Consider the following 20,879-nt stretch of genomic DNA (forward strand, 5'->3'; position numbering starts at 1 on the left):
AATTCTCGTTTTTTTATAAAAAGGGAGTTTCTCGTGTTTTAATAGAATCACGATTAAATATTAAGTTGAATCGATTTGACACTAAATCGAAGATTTCATCGCCATGTCGGGGTGAATATCATCGATTCGTGTTAAATACGGTAAGTTAAAAAAAAAGATCATGTTTTCAAAAGTTTTCATGTTTCCATAATTTCTCGTGTTTCAAAAAATAATAAAATTTCCCGTGTTTCAAAAAAATATATTCGTGTTTTTAAAAAAATTATTTCCGTATTTCAAATTTTCATGTTTTCAAAAATTTCTCTTGTTTAAAAAAAAATTTCGACTTTTCGCTTTTTCAAAAATGTTCGTGTTTTCAAAATTTCTCGTGTTTTAAATATTTTCGACTTTTCTCGTTTTCAAAAATTTTCGTGTTTTAGAAATTTTCGTGTTTCTAAAATTCTTGTATTTCAAAAAATTTCCGTGTTCTCAAAAAAATTATTATCATGTTTCAAAATTCTCGCATTATCAAAACAAAAATTCTCGTGTTTCAATCGGATCACGACTAAATATTAAGTTGAACTCGTATTTTTGAAAATTAAGACAACACGTGTTTAACGAGATGCCAATTTTGGGTCGTGAGGGTGCTAATACCTTCCTCGCGCGTAACCGACTCCCGAACTCTAATTTTCTCTGGATTTTAACGTAGACCTAAAATTACCTCTTTTTTAGAAAAGTTTAAAAATAAATATTTCTTCTAAAAAGAGAATTTTAAAGGTGTCCGATCACACCTAGAAAAAAGATCGGTGGCGACTCCCTTTTCAAATAAAATCGAAATCCTGTTTCTAAATTTTCAATAATTACTTCGACCAGCGCCCGTGCCCAAATTTTTAGATCGCTACAGGGATGAATCTCAAAATTATATATGAACTTTAATTTAATGTGTAATTATATACATGAACTTTAATTTAGTGTAATTATACACGTGAAATTCTATTTTTGATAGGTAAATTCATTAATTCATTAAATGAATGGATCCTTAATGAAAACTCGAATAATATAGATTGAAAGTTAAGAAGATATTTAGCCATTTGGTCGAACGAGAAATAGAGACCCAGCACGTTAGGGCACGTTCTCTCGAATTTCCAAATGCAAATATTGCCTCACTTTGAAATTTCGAAAGGATATTCGGCTATTTGGTCAAACTAGAAATCGAAACCCAGCACGTTAGGGCACGTTTTCTCGAATTTCCAAACGCGAAATATTACCTCTATTATTTTTTTAGAGAAATCCTTATATCTAGAAAACAACATGTCATATCCAATGCGTTAGGACACAACGTATCGAATTCCCGATACGAGAATACATACTGAAAAATTTACTTATTGAAAGGTATTGAATCCTTTCGGTTTTAAAAAGAAACCGTACTCCGTAAGTTAGAATAAGATTTTCTTAATTCCCAAGATTGTTTCAAAGACTTTGTTAAAAAGCATTCGTTTATTTGAATATATCGAGAAAATAGAAACCCCGTAAGTTAGGGTAGGACCTTTTCGAATCAAAATACGAAATTTTACTTATTTAAAAGTCATAGTTTGTGCATCGAATAAAATCAATCTAACTTGAACTAGTAAAAATAAAACAATTTTAATATTCGTAATAAAAATAATAGATATGACAATGTAAGCATGAATAATGCGAGTAACAACAAAATAATAAGTAAACAAAATAAAAAGGACAAAGTGATTACATATAAAATAACAAGTAAATAAATAAGTAGAACTAAAACATTTTTTAGAAAAGTAATAGTGTATGTGAATTAATAAATAAACACCAAATAACAACGATTACAATAAATAAATAAAATGAATAAAACTATGTAAAAAGAAAATATGAAAATATATGTGTTGGTATAATTTTTGTTATGAAAATAAATAATATATGTATAAATATATGTAGATAGTTTCTTTTTATAAAATCAAAAAGCGTATAAATAAATTATAGAATATATATCAATATTATAAAAAAATATACGTATGCATGGACGTATTTTAAAATGATGAAACATAGAAAAAAGGTATATATACTTAGGAATTATAAAATATATGTATAGGTTAAAAGAACGTATGTATGCATATATTTTAAAAACTATAAAATATAAAACGTATGTATATACATATATGTATGAAAATAAAAATGCATATTGATGATAGAATATAAAAACAATATATAAGTATATATATATATTGATTGTAAAAATATATACGTGTATTAAGAATGTATGCATGTATATGTATATAACAAAATTTGAAGTTTAAAAAGTATAAATAAATAATAACGATAATAACATTAATGAAGTAATATAAGAACAAAATAGAAAAATTAAAAAAATAAAATTAGAGGACAGATTTTAAAATGAAATAAAAAGGATAGCAAAGGACCAAAGTAAAATGCGCGTCAAGAAGGAGGGACTTATCGCGCAATATTCCCATTCCTTGTACGCATCATTTTGCACAGGACTAGACTGAGACAAGTGCAAAAATATGGGGTCAAATTAAAAGAAAAGAAAAAAAAGAAAAGGACCAAATTGCAACAGTTCGCGAAAGAGGAAGGACTGCACGCATAATTATACCATTTAGGTACACGCGGATCCTCCACTAATCGGGCCGGGTTGCGGGTCGGATCAGGAAGAGCTAAACGACGCGGTTCCAAAATCTTATAAAATCAATTTTTTAAAAAAAAATCCATTTCTGCTAAAATCTAAAAAAAAAACCCTAAACTATCTTTTCTCTCCTTCCCGCCCACTCTCCGATCGACAGACCGCGCCGCCGCTGTAGCGACCTAAAAATTTTGCGACGGGCGCTAGTTGAAATAATCTTTGAAAATTTGAAAACAGAGTTTCGATTTTATTTGAAAAAGGAGTCGCCACCGATCTTTTTTTCTAGGTGTGATCGGACACCTAATAAATTCTCTTTTTTAAAGGAAAAATTATTTTTTCTAATTTTCTAAAAAAGAGTCGATTTCAGGTCCACGTCAAAATCCAGAGAAAAATTAGGGTTCGAGAGTCGGTTACGCGCGAGGAAGGTATTAGCACCCTCGCGACGCCCAGAATTGGTATCTTGTTGAACGCACGTTGTCTTAATTTTTAAAAATACAAGTTCAATTTAATATTTAATTGTGATCCGATTGAAACTTAAGAAAACTCTGTTTTTTTTTGTTTTTAAACAAGAGAATTTTGAAATACAATAATAATTTTTGAAAACACGGAATTTTTTTGAAAACACTGAAATTTTCGATACATGAGAATTTTTTTGACACGAAAAATTTTGAAAACACGAAAATTTTTAAAACATGAATATTTTTTTTAAACACGAATTTTTTTAAAAAAAACATGAGAATTTTTTGAAAACACGAACACATGAAAATTTTGAAAACACGAAAATTTTTGAAACACGAGAATTTTTTGAAAACACGAAAACACGAAAATTTGTCAAATACGGAATTTTTTTTTTGAAACACGATAACATCAAAAAAATATTCACGAGAGTTTTTTTTTGAAACATGAGAAATTTTTTTTTGAAAACACGAAAATTTTCAAACACGGAAATTTTTAAAAACACGATAACATCAAAAAAATATTCACGAGAGTTTTTTTGAAACACGAGAATTTTTTTTGAAAACACGAAAACATGAAATTTTTCAAACACGGAAATTTTTAAAAACACGATAACATCAAAAAAATATTCACGAGAGTTTTTTTGAAACACGAGAATTTTTTTGAAAACACGAAAATTTTCAAACACGGGAATTTTTGAAAACACGAAAATTTTTTATTCACGAGAATTTTTGAAACATGAAGATTTTTTGAAAACATGGAAATTTTTTGAAAACACGGAAATTTTATTATTATTTTGAAACACGAGAAATTTTAAAGAATTGAAAATTTTTGAAACACGATTTTTTTTAAAATACCGTATTTAACACGAATCGATGATATTCACCCCGACATGGCGATGAAATCGTCGAATTAGTGTCAAACCGATTCAATTTAATATTTAATCGGGATTCTAATAAAACACAAGAATTTTTATTAAAATACGTGGAATTTCGAATATTTTCGATTGTTAGAAGGGCGTCCCGTATTTAACACGAGCTATCGATATTCACCCAACATAGCGATGAAATCAACGGCTCGATGCTAAACCGGCTCGTTACCTTACGCATTAAAATATATATTTTTATTTTAAACATGCAAATAAAATAACATAATAATATTTCTAAAAAAACTATTAAAAAATGCTAATTTAAATAAAATACCATTTAAATAAATTAAATAAATTAAAATGGATTTAAAAAAAAATTTACCCAAAGCCCAAAGTTGTGGGCTTGAAGGACAGGCCTTTTCTTTTTTTTTGCTTTGAATTGGGCCTTAGTGGGCTTGGGCTACTGGAACTATTGGGCTGCTGTATGGGTGGCTTGCTGGAGCTGCTGGGCGTTAGGCTGGGCAGTGGCCTGTTGGGCAGTGGCCTGCTGCGGGTTGTGGGCCTGCTGTTTTGGGCTTTTGCTGCTGGATCAGCCCGCAGATTTTGCACTAGTCTGCTGCTGCTATTTTTTATTCTTTGTTTTTTTTTCTTTTTCTTCTATTTTTCTTTTTGTTTCTTTTTCTTTTTTCTTTCTATTTTCTTTCTTCCCCTTCTTCTTCCTCTCTCGAACTCTTGCCCGCCGCCGCTTATGCCGCGGTTACGATCCCCGCTTGGTGGTGCGACAGTGGCCGGTATCTCCTTTCCTCTTTTTTCTTTTCTTTCTCTCCTTTCCTTTTTCCTTTCTCTCTTTCTCTCTTTTTGGTTGCTGTTTTTTCTTTGCTTGCTGTTTTTATATATTTTTGCTTGTTGCTTTGTTTGCTTGTGTAGGGGCGACGGTGGTGGTGGCGCCAAGGTGGCGGTGCGACGACGGTGGTTGCGGGAGCGCGACGGTGATGAGGGCCCTTTTGCTGCTTTTTTTTTGATTTTTTGCTGCTGTTTTCTTAATTTTTTTCTTTTTCTTTTGTAAAAATCCAACCCCCTCTTCTTTCCTCTCACTTTCTTCTTTTAAATCTTTCAACTTTGTCTCTTTCTTCTTTGTTTTCAGGTGGCAGCGGAGGAGGAGGAGGTACGCCAGACGACCGATTGCGGGTGTCAGGCGTGGAGAACGGGGCACGCCCGAATGCTGTTTGGGAGCAATCTTGTCATGCCCAGAAGGACTAAATTGTAACGGGTGCAAAGTTTTGGGGCAAAAATGCAAATTTAGGAAAATATGGGGCTAAAATGTAATTTCTTAAAAGCTAAGGGGTTAAAATGTAATTTAAAGAAAATTTAAGGGTTTGAATGTAATTTATAGAAAAGTTTAGGGTCAAAATGTAAATTTCAAAAAGTACAGGGGCTAAAATGTAATTTATATTTTTTGTATTTTTTATTTTTTTGAGATTTTTTTACTACTATTTTGTTAATATTTAAAACAGAAATTAAAAAAAAAGGGCTAAAACAAGTTTAAAATTAAATCTTAATGGGCCTAATCATTGGGCCCATACGAAACCAAACCGGCCCAAAACCCTAATCGGGCAAAATTCAGTGATGACAGCTGCCCCTCTTTGCTCATCGCTATGAAACAGTGATAGAGCAAAGACTTAAAAGAACTAAATTTTGTTCGATTGTCCAAAATTATTATATATTTTTTATATTTTTTTGAAAGTCTGAAACTGAAAAGAGCTTGGTGTGCGATCCAAAGTTCAATTCACTTCTCAAATTATGAGTTGAGCTCTGAAAAATAGAAATTGAAAATACCTCAGCGTAACCCGAGGCTCAACTCACTTCTAGCATTATGAGTTGATTTTTTTTTTGAAAAAACAGAAATTGAAATTACCTCAGCGTGACCCGAGGCTCAAACCATCTCTCGCATTATGAGTTGATTTTTTTTGAAAAAAGAAATTTAAAAGAAATACCTCAGCGTGCGACCCGAGGCTCAACTCACTTCTCGCAATATGAGTTGATTTTTTTGAAAAACAGAGAAACATAAATTGAAAATACCTCAGCGTGACCCGAGGCTCAACTCACCTCTCACATTATGAGTTGATTTTTTGAAAAGAGAAATTTAAAAGAAATACCTCAGCGTGCGACCCGGGGCTCAACTCACTTCTCGCAATATGAGTTGATTTTTTTGAAAAACAGAGAAACATAAATTGAAAATACCTCAGCGTGACCCTAGGTTCAACTCACCTCTCGCATTATGAGTTGATTTTTTTGAAAAAAGAAATTTAAAAGAAATACCTCAGCGTGGGACCCGAGGCTCAACTCACTTCTCGCAATATGAGTTGATTTTTTTGAAAAACAGAGAAACATAAATTGAAAATACCTCAGCGTGATTCGAGACTCAACTCACTTTTCGCATTATGAGTTGATTTTTTTGAAAAACAGAAATTGAAAAATATTTCTTAAAAGAAACAAGGTTTCAAAAAAAAAATCTGGTGGAACTAAAAGCCTTCTTCTTCATTAATTCTGTGCAGTTTTCTCCTAGTATTCCTTACTCTACTGGTATACCTGTATATGTCATGTATGATGTTATTATGATATGCACATGTTTGTCCTAAATGCTTTTAGGTCTACATGATCATGCCATGCATTCTTGGTTGTTTGTCACATGACCCTTTCTGACTTTCGTGAGGGTCTTCATTCATTGCTTCAATCCTTGACTTTCTCTCAGGTTTTGTGCTCATCTTCGAGTTTTGTGATTTCTTCGTACATCACCCTCGTGCCCCCTGCTAAACTTTATTCTTGATCTAGGGTCCTTGTACTTATCAAATTCTCATCCAGGTAATGCTCAACATTCATTTTGTTTAGAGTATGTCATCTTACTATTTATCATTTAAATGAATCAAACACAAGATGCATAAAAAAATGGCGAAGTAGGGATGAAAGAAATACCTCACATTCATTTCATTTTTAAAAGAAAGCAACAAACAAAGGAAATTGACAAAGAAAGTTTAACAAATAAAACGTCATAAAGAAAAGAAAGCGAATTCAATGGCCAGAAATGCTCTAGATATCCAATGCATGAACTTCTCCACGTTTCTTCGTCCTGGATCCATTCAAGCACGGTTTCTTGTGTAGAAGGTTTCGAGCTTCTGAGAATGCTTCAAATATTGCAACTTCGTCATTCAACTCACTGTTCAAGTCATCTTGCACCTTAAGTTCGAGCTCACTTCATTAGGACGCCCTTTCGGGTTTTCATCCTAATCCTTTTTGTTTATCAAGACGCCCTTTTCGGGTTTTCATCTTGATTTTTTCTTTTTCTTTGTTTTGTGTTTTTTTTGTTGTTTTTTTTTGCTTTGTTTTTTTCAGGCATAATATTTCTTCACGGCATCTGAGTTCACTGGATTAGGTAATTCTTTCCCATCCATCTCAGTAAAAATCAGAGCCCTCCTGAGAATGCCTTTTTTACAACGTATGGCCCTTCCCAATTTGGCGACCATTTTCCTTGAAAGTCTTTTTGTATCGGGAGGATCTTTCTTAGTACCAGTTCCCCTTCGCAGAATTCTTTTGGCCGCACTCTTTTATCATGGGCCGTGATCATTCTTTTCTGGTACATCTGTCCATGACAAATCGCCTTCAAGCTTTTCCCTTCAATAAGGTTTAGTTGATCATATCGAGCTCGAACCCACTCTGATTCTTTTAGTTTTGTCTCCATAAAGACTCGCAAGGATGGAATCTCTACTTCAATAGGCAAAACGGCTTCCATCCCGTAGACTAGGGAAAAAGGAGTTGCCCCCGTAGACGTCCGTACAGAGGTGCGATATGCGTACAAAGCGAATGGTAACTTCTCGTGCCAATCTTTATATGTCTCAGCCATCTTCCCAATAATCCTCTTAATATTCTTATTAGCCGCTTCTACTGCTCCGTTCATCTTCGGACGATAGGGTGAAGAATTATGATGCTTTATCTGAAATTGCTCGCATACTTCTTTCATCATCTTGTTGTTCAAATTTAAAGCATTATCTGAAATGATTCTTTCAGGCAGACCGTATCGACATATGATCTCCTTTTTTAAGAACCTACAGACTGCAGCCTTTGTCACATTAGCAAACGAAGTGGCTTCTACCTATTTTGTGAAGTAGTCTATAACCACAAAGATGAATCGATGTCCATTGGAAGCTTTCGGGGAAATTGGCCCTATAACATCCATGCCCCACATAGAAAAAGGCCACGGAGAAGTCATGACATGAAGGGGCGATGGAGCTGCATGAATCTTATCGCCATAAATTTGAAATTTGTGGCATTTTCGTGCGTAGCCAATGCAATCTGTTTCCATCGTCAGCCAGTAATAACCAAGTCTCATAATCTGTCTGGTCATAGTGAAACCACTAGCATGCGTTCCACAAATTCCTTCATGGACCTCTTCAAGTATCTTTCTAGCTTCAACAGCGTCCACGCATCTCATGAGCACTTGATATTTCCCTCTTTTGTATAGAATATCCCCGTCAAGAACAAATCCAACCGCCAATTTCCTGATTGTTCTTTTGTCATTCTCATTTACTTGCTCTGGGTACGTTTGATTCTTGATATACTCCAAGATATCATGGAACCATGGCTGTCCATCTGACTCCTCCTCGATACTAAAACAGTGTGCGGGGTCTCATATATACTCATTTGAATGGGCATTATCTCAGTTTCTCTGTTTGCTTTGAACATCGAAGCCAAGGTGGCTAGGGCATCAGCCAATTGGTTCTCTTCTCGTGGAAAGTAGTTAAAAGTCACTTCTTTGAATTTTTTGACTAATTTCGCAACGAGATCGTGATACCTGACTAATTTTGAATCTCTCACTTCCCAATCTCCACGAATTTTGTAAATGACTAATGCTGAGTCCCCGTGTACCTCTAAAATTTTGATTTTCCTCTCGATAGCTGCACGAAGTCCCATAATGCAAGCTTCATACTCTGCTACATTATTGGTACAGAAGAAGTTCAATCTGGCAGTGAGCGGGTAATGATCCCCTTCCGGCGACACTAAGACTGCTCCGATCTCATGCCCCAATGCATTTGATGCACCATCAAAACTCATTCTCCATGACTTCTCTTTTGATGACTTACCTTCTTTTTCTGAAATGCACATCAAATCTTCATTTGGGAAATCAAACCTCAAGGGCTCGTATTCCTCCGTGGTTCAACTCGCCAAGAAGTCAGCTATTGCGCTTCCCTTTATCGACTTTTGGCTCACATATACAATGTCATACTCAGTCAGTAGGATTTGCCATCGTGCCATTCTTCCTGAGAGTGTAGGTGACTCCATCATGTACTTTATTGGGTCCAGTTTCGAAATTAACCATGTCGTATGATACAACATGTATTGTTTGAGCCTTCGAACTGTCCAAATCAACGCACAACAAAATTTTTCAATTGAAGGTACTTTGCCTCATACTCTGTAAACTTCTTGCTGAGGTAGTAAATTACCTTTTCTCTTTTCCCCGACTCATCATGTTGTCCCAGTACGTAACCCATTGAGTTCTCAAACACGGTCAAGTACAATATTAAGGGTTTTCCAGGGGTCAGCGGTACTAGTATCGGAGGATTAGATAAGTATTTTTTATCTTGTCGAAGGCCACTTGGCACTCCTCGTTCCATTCTCCCGGATTATGTTTTCGAAGGAGTCAAAAAATTGGGTTGCACTGATTAGTAAGTTGAGCAATGAATCGAGCAATGTAATTCAACCATCCTAAAAATCCTCTGACTTCTTTCTGTGTGCGCGGGGGAGGCAGCTCTTGTATAGCTTTTATCTTGTCTGGATCAACCTCGATACCTCTCTCACTGACAATGAAACCTAGCAATTTTCCAGAGGTAGCCCCAAACGTACATTTGGCCGGGTTAAGCTTTAACTGGAACTTTCTTAATCTTTCAAACAGCTTTCGAAGACTCCCAACATGCTCTCTTTCTTCCCAAGATTTGGCAATCATATCATCGACATAAACTTCTATTTCTTTGTGCATCATATCATGGAACAACGTTACCATGGCTCTCTGATACGTTGCCCCAGCATTCTTTAGTCCGAATGGCATTACCTTATAGCAGAAAGTTCCCCACATTGTTATGAATGTAGTTTTCTCCATGTCCTCGGGAGCCATCTTTATCTGATTATAACCTGAGAAGCCATCCATGAAAGAAAATAGAGAATGCTTTGCCGTATTATCCACCAAAGTGTCGATGTGTGGTAAAGGAAAATTAGCCTTAGGGCTTGCTTGATTCAGATCACGATAATCCACGCACATTCGCACCTTACCATCTTTCTTCGGCATTGAGACGATATTAGCTACCCATTCTGGATACTTGGAGACTTGTAGGAAGCCAGCGTCAAATTATTTCTTGACTTCTTCTTTAATCTTTAACAGTATTTCGGATCTCATCCTTCTTAATTTCTGCTGAACGGGCTTACATTCTGGTTTCAGTGGGAGCTTATGGACCACAATATCTGTGCTCAACCCTGGCATATCCTGATAAGACCAGGCAAACACATCCTTGTACTCATGTAGCAAGGCGATAAAATTCAGCCTGGTGTTTTCTGAAATGGAAGTCCCAATCTTCACTTCTTGTTTCTTTTCTTCGTTCCCCAAGTTCACTACCTCAACAGATTCTTGATGGGGTAGGATCTGTTTCTCTTCTTGCTCTACCATTCTCAGTAAGTCAGGAGACGAGACACAATCTTCAACATTTTCGTCAGCTTCGAATTCTCCTAAACAAACAACCTTCTCAAAATTGATTTTAGGATTCATAACGGGATTATTCATGCCATTGATATCTGAGCACCTGAAAGGTGAATGGAAAAAGCTATAGAAGAGCATTGAGGTATTGGAATCAACACACAATGATATGAGATGATGTGAGACATATGCCGGAAAAGGATATGAATAGAAGAAGTAGTCGCGAAGTTAATGGAAATGAAAAGAACATGACAATATAAAACAAAATGCATCTTCATTAATGTTCATTGAAATGATAAAGAGCAAATATAAGCTCTTACAAAAGGAACCCTACTGTTTAAGGACACACAAAATGAAGGGTTAACATTGGGCATTACTCTGAAGGGGACTTAGAAATTACAAGAAGGTCCACAGCAGTCCAGTTGTTCAAAACATATCCTGGAGGACAAGGGCGTATCATTGAAGCATTCTTAATTGCATCACTCTCATTGTCAATAGCATTTAGGCTGATATTCTGAAGACCCTTTTCAATCAATAATGTGACTTGCGGATTGTCCTGCCCTGGGTATATCACTCCTGCTGATGTAAATGTTCTTGACATAGGAGGATACACCAACGGCTCCCATTCTAAATCCTGGCCTAAAGCTCTTGCGATTCTTCTTTCTCGATCTTTCTGCAATTGTTTTCTTCTTTGATGTATATCTGGCTTGAACCCCAAATCGTATCGACCCTTGTGGTGCGTTGGTTTCAAAACTCTAACCATCCCTTGTTGATATTTTCCCAAACCTCTCCTCGCCCGAGCTCCTTTTCCCACAGTTAGCTTAATTCCCATCTTGGTACCCCTTGACAGTTTGGGAATGGGGATCTTATTCCCTTCAGCAACAAATGCAGCATTGATAAATTCTAAAGAGCGAAAAGAACATTCTACAGCATCTTCGCTTATTTCGATGTAGGGTGCATCAGTAGAGATAGATGCGATAATGTCTTCCTCACCATCGACAGTAATCAAGCGGCTATCCATGATGAACTTTACTTTTTGATGGAGAGACGAAGGAACTGCCCCAGCAGAATGGATCCAAGGTCTTCCTAAAAGGTAATTGTATGAATGCGTGATGTCCATCACCTGGAACTCGATATCATATGCACATGGCCCCACTTTTAGAGGAATTTCGATTTTTCTCATGACCTCTCGTCGTGTCCCATCAAATGCCCTTACTATAGAATAACAATGCCTCAGATAGGACATATCAACCGACATCCTAGAAAGCGTGGCCAAAGGCATAACATTGAGTGCCGATCCATTGTCGATGAGCACATTTGGTAATATGTAACCTTTGCAATTGGACGTGATGTGCAATGCTTTTACGGAGCCCCTACCATTTGGCGGTATTTCGTCATCACTAACAGAGATAAAATTATCTGCATTCAGATTATTTGCCCACCTATCAAGCTTTTCCATAGATACATTGTTCGCCACATAAGCTTGATTTAACACTTTTAGCGAGGCGTTTCGATGTGGCTCCGAGTTCAACAATAGAGATAGTACTGAGATTCGGGCCGGCTGCTTGTTTAATTGTTCTACAACGTTATATTCACTGTGCTTAATAAACTTTAAGAACTCATGTGCTTCCTCCTCATTCACAACCTTTTTAACTTCTTGCTCAAGTTGTGTTTCAACATCATCCTCAACCTCATACATTGGTGCTTTTCTTTTTTGGCTCGGGCCAGCAACCTTCTTCTTTGGTTCAACCGTCTCGGGAGAATAACACCTTCCGCTGCGAGTAAAATGTCCTACTCCGCTGACATATTCATTCATAACTTTTGACTTTTCACCTTCAGGCACAACGATATTGACATCATACTTCCACGGCACTGCCTTGTTGTCCTTGTAAGAGAAATGAGCAGGTACTTCGATTATCAAACTTGGTTTCACTTCTCGACTAACCTCTTCCTTCTTCGCCTCGTAATAAACCACCAAAGGTCTATCGACGCTATAAGGGAGAACCGTTGATTGATTATCAGAGGCACATATTTCTCCTTCTTCGACCCTCTCCATACTATCAAAGACCTTGACCTCTTTGTTATCCATCATGTCTTGAAGTAATTTTCTAAATTCCTTGCAAGATTGGATATCATGCCCTTCGATGCCATGAAAATCACAGAAACTCTGGTCTTTTTTACTTTCCTCTTTGAGAATCCTACTAGGCGGGCAGAGCAAGCCATTTTCAATCATCATCTCCCACACCTTCCGCAAAGGTGTCTTTACTTCGGCAACATAAACTTTGGCTCGCCAATTGTCTTCATTTGTCACCGCATTTACATTGCCACTAGTATGGTTAGGAAGAGGATTTCCCGTCACATTGCTAACACTATCGTATCGCAGAACACTAGCATTGATGAGACCTTGAACCCTCCTTTTAAAGGCAATGCAGTTTTCTGTAGAATGCCCCTGATTTCCAGCGTGATACATGCAATTAGCGTTAGGATCATACCACTTCGAAAATGGAGGCTTTAGGGGTGCCATGTAATGTGGGGATATTAATTGTTTTTCCAACAGCTTCGGGTATAATTCTCCATATGATACAGGAATTGGAGTAAACTGAAGTCTTTCAGGATTGGGTCTTACTGGTCTTTGTTCATTTTTGGGTTGGCTTTGTGTAGGCACGGTGTTTACTGGGAACACGGTGAATGGACTTTGGTTATTCATAGCATAAACGGGGTAAGACGGAGTTGCTTGATAGTAAAGACTTTGAGGAGGAAAGTAGAAGTTTGAAGGTGAGCGATAATGAGGTCGTGATTGGGCGGGGTACGGATTGAGGGTACATTGACTCTCGGTCCCAACCATATGGGCCTATGCCTCCTTTTTCTTTGCGGGTACTACCCTCTTCGAACTGTCGGGGCCTTCCATTTTCCCACTCTTAACAGCGTTTTCAATAAGCTCCCCGGAAATTACAATATTCGCAAAGTCCTTTGTGGCACTTCCTACCAATTTATCGTAAAAAGGCACTTTCAGAGTGTTGATAAAGAGGACCGTTATCTCCGTCTTAGTTAACGGAGGTTCTACCTGAGCCGAGATATCCCTCCATCTTTGTGCATACTGCCTAAAAGTCTCTGTAGGCTTCTTTTCCATCATTTGTAAAGTTAATCTTTCAGGCACCATATCCGATACATGCCTATATTGCTCACAAAATGCTGACGCCAAATCCTTCCATGATCGGATTCTCTCCCTACTGAGCTGATTATACCATCGAAGAGCCGAGCTAACCAAACTATCCTGAAAGCAGTGTACCAGTAATTTATCATCGTTCACATAGCCAGTTATCTTTCGGCAAAACATGATAAGATGCGCATTTGGACATCTTGTTCCGTTATACTTCTTAAAATCTGGTGCCTTGAATTTTGGGGGTAGGGCCAGATCGGGTACCAAACTGAGTTCTTTGGCACTCAAAGCAGAGAAAACTTCGGCACCTTCTACCGCATTGATCCTCTTTTCCAGGATCCTATACTTATCCTGAGCGTTATTGTCATCAATCCTCAGCCTTGCTACTTCTACAGGATCATCTAAGTCTGGAACAATCGGATCTGAGGGATTAACCCCAAGGTTCGATACAAACATTCCTTGCCCTAGATGAACAGATGAAACAGGAGGTTGTTCCAGGACTATAGGTTCCCTTCGGGGGTATCCTCTTTGCATTGCGTGGATATGAGGTGGAGTGAATCCCGGAGGATAAAGTGGATCTTGATTAGCTCTTGACTGAGGCGATTCTACGACATCAGGGCCCTGCATAGGTCCCTTTCCTTTGACCAAGGTCGTCATCATTTCCATCATTTTGGCCATTTGATCCCTTTGCTCGAGCGATTCCTCTCGAGATCTCACCATCAAATCTCTCGCCTCTTACTGCAACTTGGCCAGTTGCTCCTGTAACTCTCTTTGGGTTCTTTCCATCCTTTCCATTCTTTCATTGAGTTCGGCATCCATGGCTCTAGCTCTTAAACGCGTTCTATAAAAGTGACGTGATTCCAGACTCGTAATGTAGCAACTGTGGATTAGACGATTTTAACCTTAGCAAATGATTAGGGTGATATGAGCATGCAATGAATAAATGAATGAGTAACTAATGAATGTTGGTCATGCGTAAATATGCAAAAATAGGTGTTGATTCCAAAATGGCCCCATACTTGGGCGTTTCATTTATCAAAAGAGTCTATTACAAAAAGTTTTACCATAATATTTCTAACAGTTACACAAACTTCTTAGCCACATCGCCTTGTTTCTTTATACGTTCCAGGAACTCCGATATGCTTGATCTTTGGCTAGGAGGGTATTGGCAACTGAGAACTTTCGCTTCATCCGATAATTGTACTACATGCGCGGCTGCTTTACGAATTTCATTGATCAAACTACCGAGATGCATATCCTTTTCATGGAGGGCTCTTTCATAGGCGCGAATGTCTCTGTCATGATGACCATTCTTCTCTTCTAAAGCTCTCAAGAGGTCATCCAAATGTTGTTGATGAGCTTGCAGTGTACTTTTTAGATTTCGAATTTTTCCTTTTAGCTCTTGATGCTCAGATTGACTAGCCGTTAGTTCTGCAGTCACAGTTTCGTATTCAACATTCTTCTTCCTCAACTCTATCATAGCACGTGCAGCTCTTTCCCCTTCTTTCTTCGCTTTAGCTTTCTAGAATTCCATCCCACCTTTGATATTACTTAATTCCTCCTTCCATTCTACTGATGCTTTACCCAATCCACTATTTCTTATAGTGCCTCTTAATTTCTTGTTTTCCAAATAAAGGTCCCTTAAATCTTTTCTCGTAACTTCAACTTCTTTTTGGACTTTCTCGGTTCTAGATTTTTCAATTTCGACATCAATCTTCAACTGGTGTTTTCCTCCTGGAGAGAACTAATATCTCGCAACAGTTTGGCTTTTTCACGTTCAAATTTATGTCTTGCCAATTCCAGCTCAGACGGGATTTCTTCTGAGAACGGATTCCGGCAAGCTTCATTAATCGGTGGGGTTACTTGACTTTTCACTCGTCGTTGCCTCCATATGTCATAGTCTACAGTGATAGTATCAGCATAGAGAGCCAACTCCATTAGGTAGATCTTTCTCTAAGAATTTACAGTATCTCGCACCATTTTCATGTAACCCCCACCAGTAAAAGCAAACTCCGATTATGCCAATCCGTCAGTAATTGGTACAAACTGTCGTGAAGCGAACTGTCTTTTAACAAAAAATGGAGCGTATCCAACTCCTCCTCATAAACCTAGTAAAGGCACCCAGTCTTGGTTTCCACACTTGTATAACAAGACAGAGGGACGAATCCAATGTGCTCTCCAAGTTATATCTTCGGCACGGAGGTTCTGAAAAACCGAGACCCAATGTTGTTCACTGACATCCTTCGGCCAATCTTTTTCAAGGTGTGCTTCCAACGGGGTGAATGTCTTTGAAAACATGTGGAAAGGCGTTCGCTCCACCTTCCAAAAGTGGCTAAAGATCCAAACATTCAGTAACTGAGCGCATCCGATAAAACGTCCTTCCCCTTTTCTTCTACAAGCATTCAGAGATCTAAAAGTCTCAGCCAAGATGGTTGGGACCGGGTTGACTCTTTGCTTCAACTTTTCGAAGAAATTCACAACCGCAACTTTAATATGCCCAAGAACCTTCGGGAAGACGACCAGTCCGTAAACGGCCAAGGCAAACAGATCTACTCTTTTCAACACATCTGGATGATTCTGAACTAACTCCCGCAGAGAAAACCACGGAACACAACTGACTTCATTCTTCTTCTTTATCTGTTTATCAGCCCATGTATCAGTCATCCCCGTCAACTTCATTAACTTCTTCTTGAAGGTCATTGGTTTAGGCTCCTTCACATATATTTTATTGAATTGTACATTGTCGATGCGAAGCAAGGCAACATACTCTTCTATAGTCGGAGTCATATCTTCTTGATTGAAAGTAAAACACTGATAAGCAGGGTCCCAGAATCGAACCATGGCTTGGATCAACTGCTCGTTCACATCGATTGCTATCAAGTGAGCTATATCCCCATACTTTTCAGTGAAGATGCCTCTAGTATCTGAGTCCCACTGTTTCCAAATCATTGTCAAGTCTTTAAGATCATTCTGACGCACATTCAAGGTCACACGCTCGGGAAGATCAGAGGTGTATCCTTCTTTTAAACTGTCCCCTTTTACTTTTTGAGTCCTCGAAGACCAGTCTCGGACTACGACATTCTTCTCGGTTACTTGTGTAATTGACTCCTCCATCAGAAACTCGTTTTTGGCAGCTAATCTTTAATCAACACCTTCCTAATGAGATGTCTACGATGCATGATGAAAAATAAAATGAAGAACAAATAACCTTGGTTAGAGATCACAACAGATATAAACAGAAGGAAACAGAACAATAAAGACTATGGAAAATTTAACAAATTAAGCTATTCAATCATGCAATTTGGCGGAACAGACCTACATTTTTTTTTTGCCCCAACATGCTTTACAAGAAACCTACCCCACATACCATCAGACAATCTATCCGGCCCAATTTATTAACAGACTCAATTCATTTGCAAATAAGAATAAAAGGTAAGAGGCGTTTCTCCCATGTTCTTATTTTGGTAACTATCAAACGGACAGAGGTTCGGCATGGCTCTAATTGGGTGGCTCGTACGGTTCACTATATGTGGTTTTGGTTCTAGAAAGGTACTCGAATTGTCCAAACTGTCACCTACTAAGGTAAGTACGGAGCCTCGGTTATCGCCCGTCATGGGCTTGCGAGTTCAATTCGAGGGATTACATTTACCTATGCCTATGCGGAGGGACGAGTTAACTCACGAAAGCATAAGTCATATGTAACCCGGAAGTATTTCACTAGCCTGTGCGGAGGGACAAGTTAACTCACGAAGGCGTAGCGTTTACTTCCACTTAAACGGACGGAGCCCGGGTAGAGAGCTCATGTTATGCAAGAATGCAAGTGCACGGTGTGTGGGGAGAAACTCACAAACCTTTTTATTTTTATTTTTACTAAAAAAACAAACTAAAACCATAAAACTTAAAACTGAAAAAACGCGAAAATAAAATAGGTTAGAAAAATATTAATTTCAAAACCGGATGCGGATGCATGATTATTCAAAACAAAATTCAAGGATCACGATTAAAAATTAAATTGAACAAGAAGTTTTAAAAATTTTGACAACACGCGTTTAACACCAGATTCGACTCTCAAAATTCCCCAGCGGAGTCGCCAGCTGTAGCGACGTAAAAATCTTGCGAAGGGCGCTAGTTGAAATAATCTTTGAAAATTTGAAAACAGAGTTTCGATTTCATTTGAAAAATGAGTCGCCACCGATCTTTTTTTCTAGGTGTGATCGGAAACCTAATAAATTCTCTTTTTTAAAGGAAAAATTATTTTTTCTAATTTTCTAAAAAAGAGTCGATTTTAGGTCCACGTCAAAATCCAGAGAAAAATTAGGGTTCGGGAGTCGGTTACGCGCGAGGAAGGTATTAGCACCCTCGCGAGGAAGGTATTAGCACCCTCGCGACGCCCAGAATTGGTATCTCGTTAAACGCACGTTGTCTTAATTTTCAAAAATACAAGTTCAATGTAATATTTAATTGTGATCCAATTGAAACTTGAGAAAACTCTTTTTTCTTTGTTTTTAAACACGAGAATTTTGAAATACAATAATAATTTTTGAAAACACGGAATTTTTTTGAAAACACTGAAATTTTCGATACATGAGAATTTTTTTGACATGAAAAATTTTGAAAACACGAAAATTTTGAAAACATGAATATTTTTTTTAAACACGGATTTTTTTAAAAAAACATGAGAATTTTTTGAAAACACGAACACATGAAAATTTTGAAAACATGAAAATTTTTGAAACACGGGAATTTTTTGAAAACACGAAAACACGAAAATTTGTCAAATACGGGAATTTTTTTTGAAACACGATAACATCAAAAAAATATTCAAGAAAACACGAGAATTTTTTTTTGAAAACACGAAAACATTAAATTTTTCAAACACGGAAATTTTTAAAAACACGATAACATCAAAAAAATATTCACGAGAGTTTTTTTGAAGCACGAGAATTTTTTTGAAAACATGGAAACATGAAATTTTTCAAACACGGAAATTTTTAAAAATACGATAACATCAAAAAAATATTCACGAGAGTTTTTTTGAAACACGAGAATTTTTTTTGAAAACACGAAAACACGAAAATTTTCAAACACGGGAATTTTTGAAAACACGAAATTTTTTTATTCGCGAGAATTTTTGAAACACGAAGATTTTTTGAAAACACGGAAATTTTTTGAAAACACGGAAATTTTATTATTATTTTGAAACACGAGAAATTTTAAAGAATTGAAAATTTTTGAAACACGATTTTTTTTAAAATACCGTATTTAACACGAATCGATGATATTCACCCCGACATGGCGATGAAATCGTCGAATTAGTGTCAAACCGATTCAATTTAATATTTAATCGGGATTCTAATAAAACACGAGAATTTTTATTAAAATACGTGGAATTTCGAATATTTTCGATTGTTAGAAGGGCGTCCCGTATTTAACACGAGCCATCGATATTCACCCAACATAGCGATGAAATCAACGGCTCGATGCTAAACCGGCTCGTTGCCTTATGCATTAAAATATATATTTTTATTTTAAACATGCAAATAAAATAACATAATAATATTTCTAAAAAAACTATTAAAAATGCTAATTTAAATAAAATACCATTTAAATAAATTAAATAAATTAAAATGGATTTTAAAAAAAAAATACCCAAAGCCCAAAGTTGTGGGCTTGAAGGACATGCCTTTTTTTTTTGCTTTGAATTGGGCCTTAGTGGGCTTGGGCTACTGGAACTATTGGGCTGCTGTATGGGTGGCTTGCTGGAGCTGCTGGGCGTTGGGCTGGGCACTGGCCTGTTGGGCAGTGGCCTGCTGCGGGTTGTGGGCCTGCTGTTTTGGGCTTTTGCTGCTGGATCAGCCCGCTGATTCTGCACTAGTCTGCTGCTGCTATTTTTTATTCTTTGTTTTTTTCTTTTTCTTCTATTTTTCTTTTTCTTTCTTTTTCTTTTTTCTTTCTATTTTCTTTCTTCTCCTTCCTCTTCATCTCTCGAACCCTAGCCCGCCGCCGCTTATGCCGCGGTTACGATCCCCGCTTGGTGGTGCGACGGTGGCCGGTATCTCCTCTCCTCTTTTTTCTTTTCTTTCTTTCCTTTCCTTTTTCCTTTCTCTCTTTCTCTCTTTTTGGTTGCTGTTTTTTCTTTGCTTGCTGTTTTTATATATTTTTTGCTTGTTGCTTTGTTTGCTTGTGTAGGGGCGACGGTGGTGGTGGCGTCACGATGGCGGTGCGACGACGGTGGTTGCGGGAGCGCGACGGTGATGAGGGCCCTTTTGCTGCTGTTTTCTTAATTTTTTTCTTTTTCTTTTGTAAAAATCCAACCCCCTCTCCTTTCCTCTCACTTTTTTCTTTTAAATCTTTCAACTTTGTCTCTTTCTTCTTTGTTTTCAGGTGGCAGCGGAGGAGGAGGAGGTACGCCAGACGACCGATTGGGCGTGTCAGGCGTGGAGAACGGGGCACGCCCGAATGCTGATTGGGAGTAGTCTTGTCATGCCCAGAAGGACTAAATTGTAACGGGTGCAAAGTTTCTGGGGCAAAAATGCAAATTTAGGAAAATATGGGGCTAAAATGTAATTTCTTAAAAGTTAAGCGGTCAAAATGTAATTTAAAGAAAATTTAGGGGTTTAAATGTAATTTATAGAAAAGTTTGGGGTCAAAATATAAATTTCAAAAAGTACAGGGGCTAAAATGTAATTTATATTTTTTGTATTTTTTTGAGATTTTTTACTATTATTTTATTAATATTTAAAACAGAAATTAAAAAAATAGGCTAAAACAAGTTGAAAATTAAATCTTAATGGGCTTAATCATTGGGCCCATACGAAACCAAATCGGCCCAAAACCCTAATCGGGCAAAATTCAGTGATGACAGCCGCCATGGCCGACTGGCAGTGGCGAAAAGCTGGGTTCTCGACCCTTTTTGACGACCGACTTAAGGCCGAGCCTTCATGGCCCTAAGGCCATGGGAAGAAACCCCAAACGCCACCCCTTTTCGACCCGATTTCAGTGACCCGAAGGACTCCGACGACGGCGC

This window comes from Gossypium raimondii, chromosome 8 (assembly GCF_025698545.1).
Source record: "Gossypium raimondii isolate GPD5lz chromosome 8, ASM2569854v1, whole genome shotgun sequence".
Classification (NCBI taxonomy): domain Eukaryota; kingdom Viridiplantae; phylum Streptophyta; class Magnoliopsida; order Malvales; family Malvaceae; genus Gossypium; species Gossypium raimondii.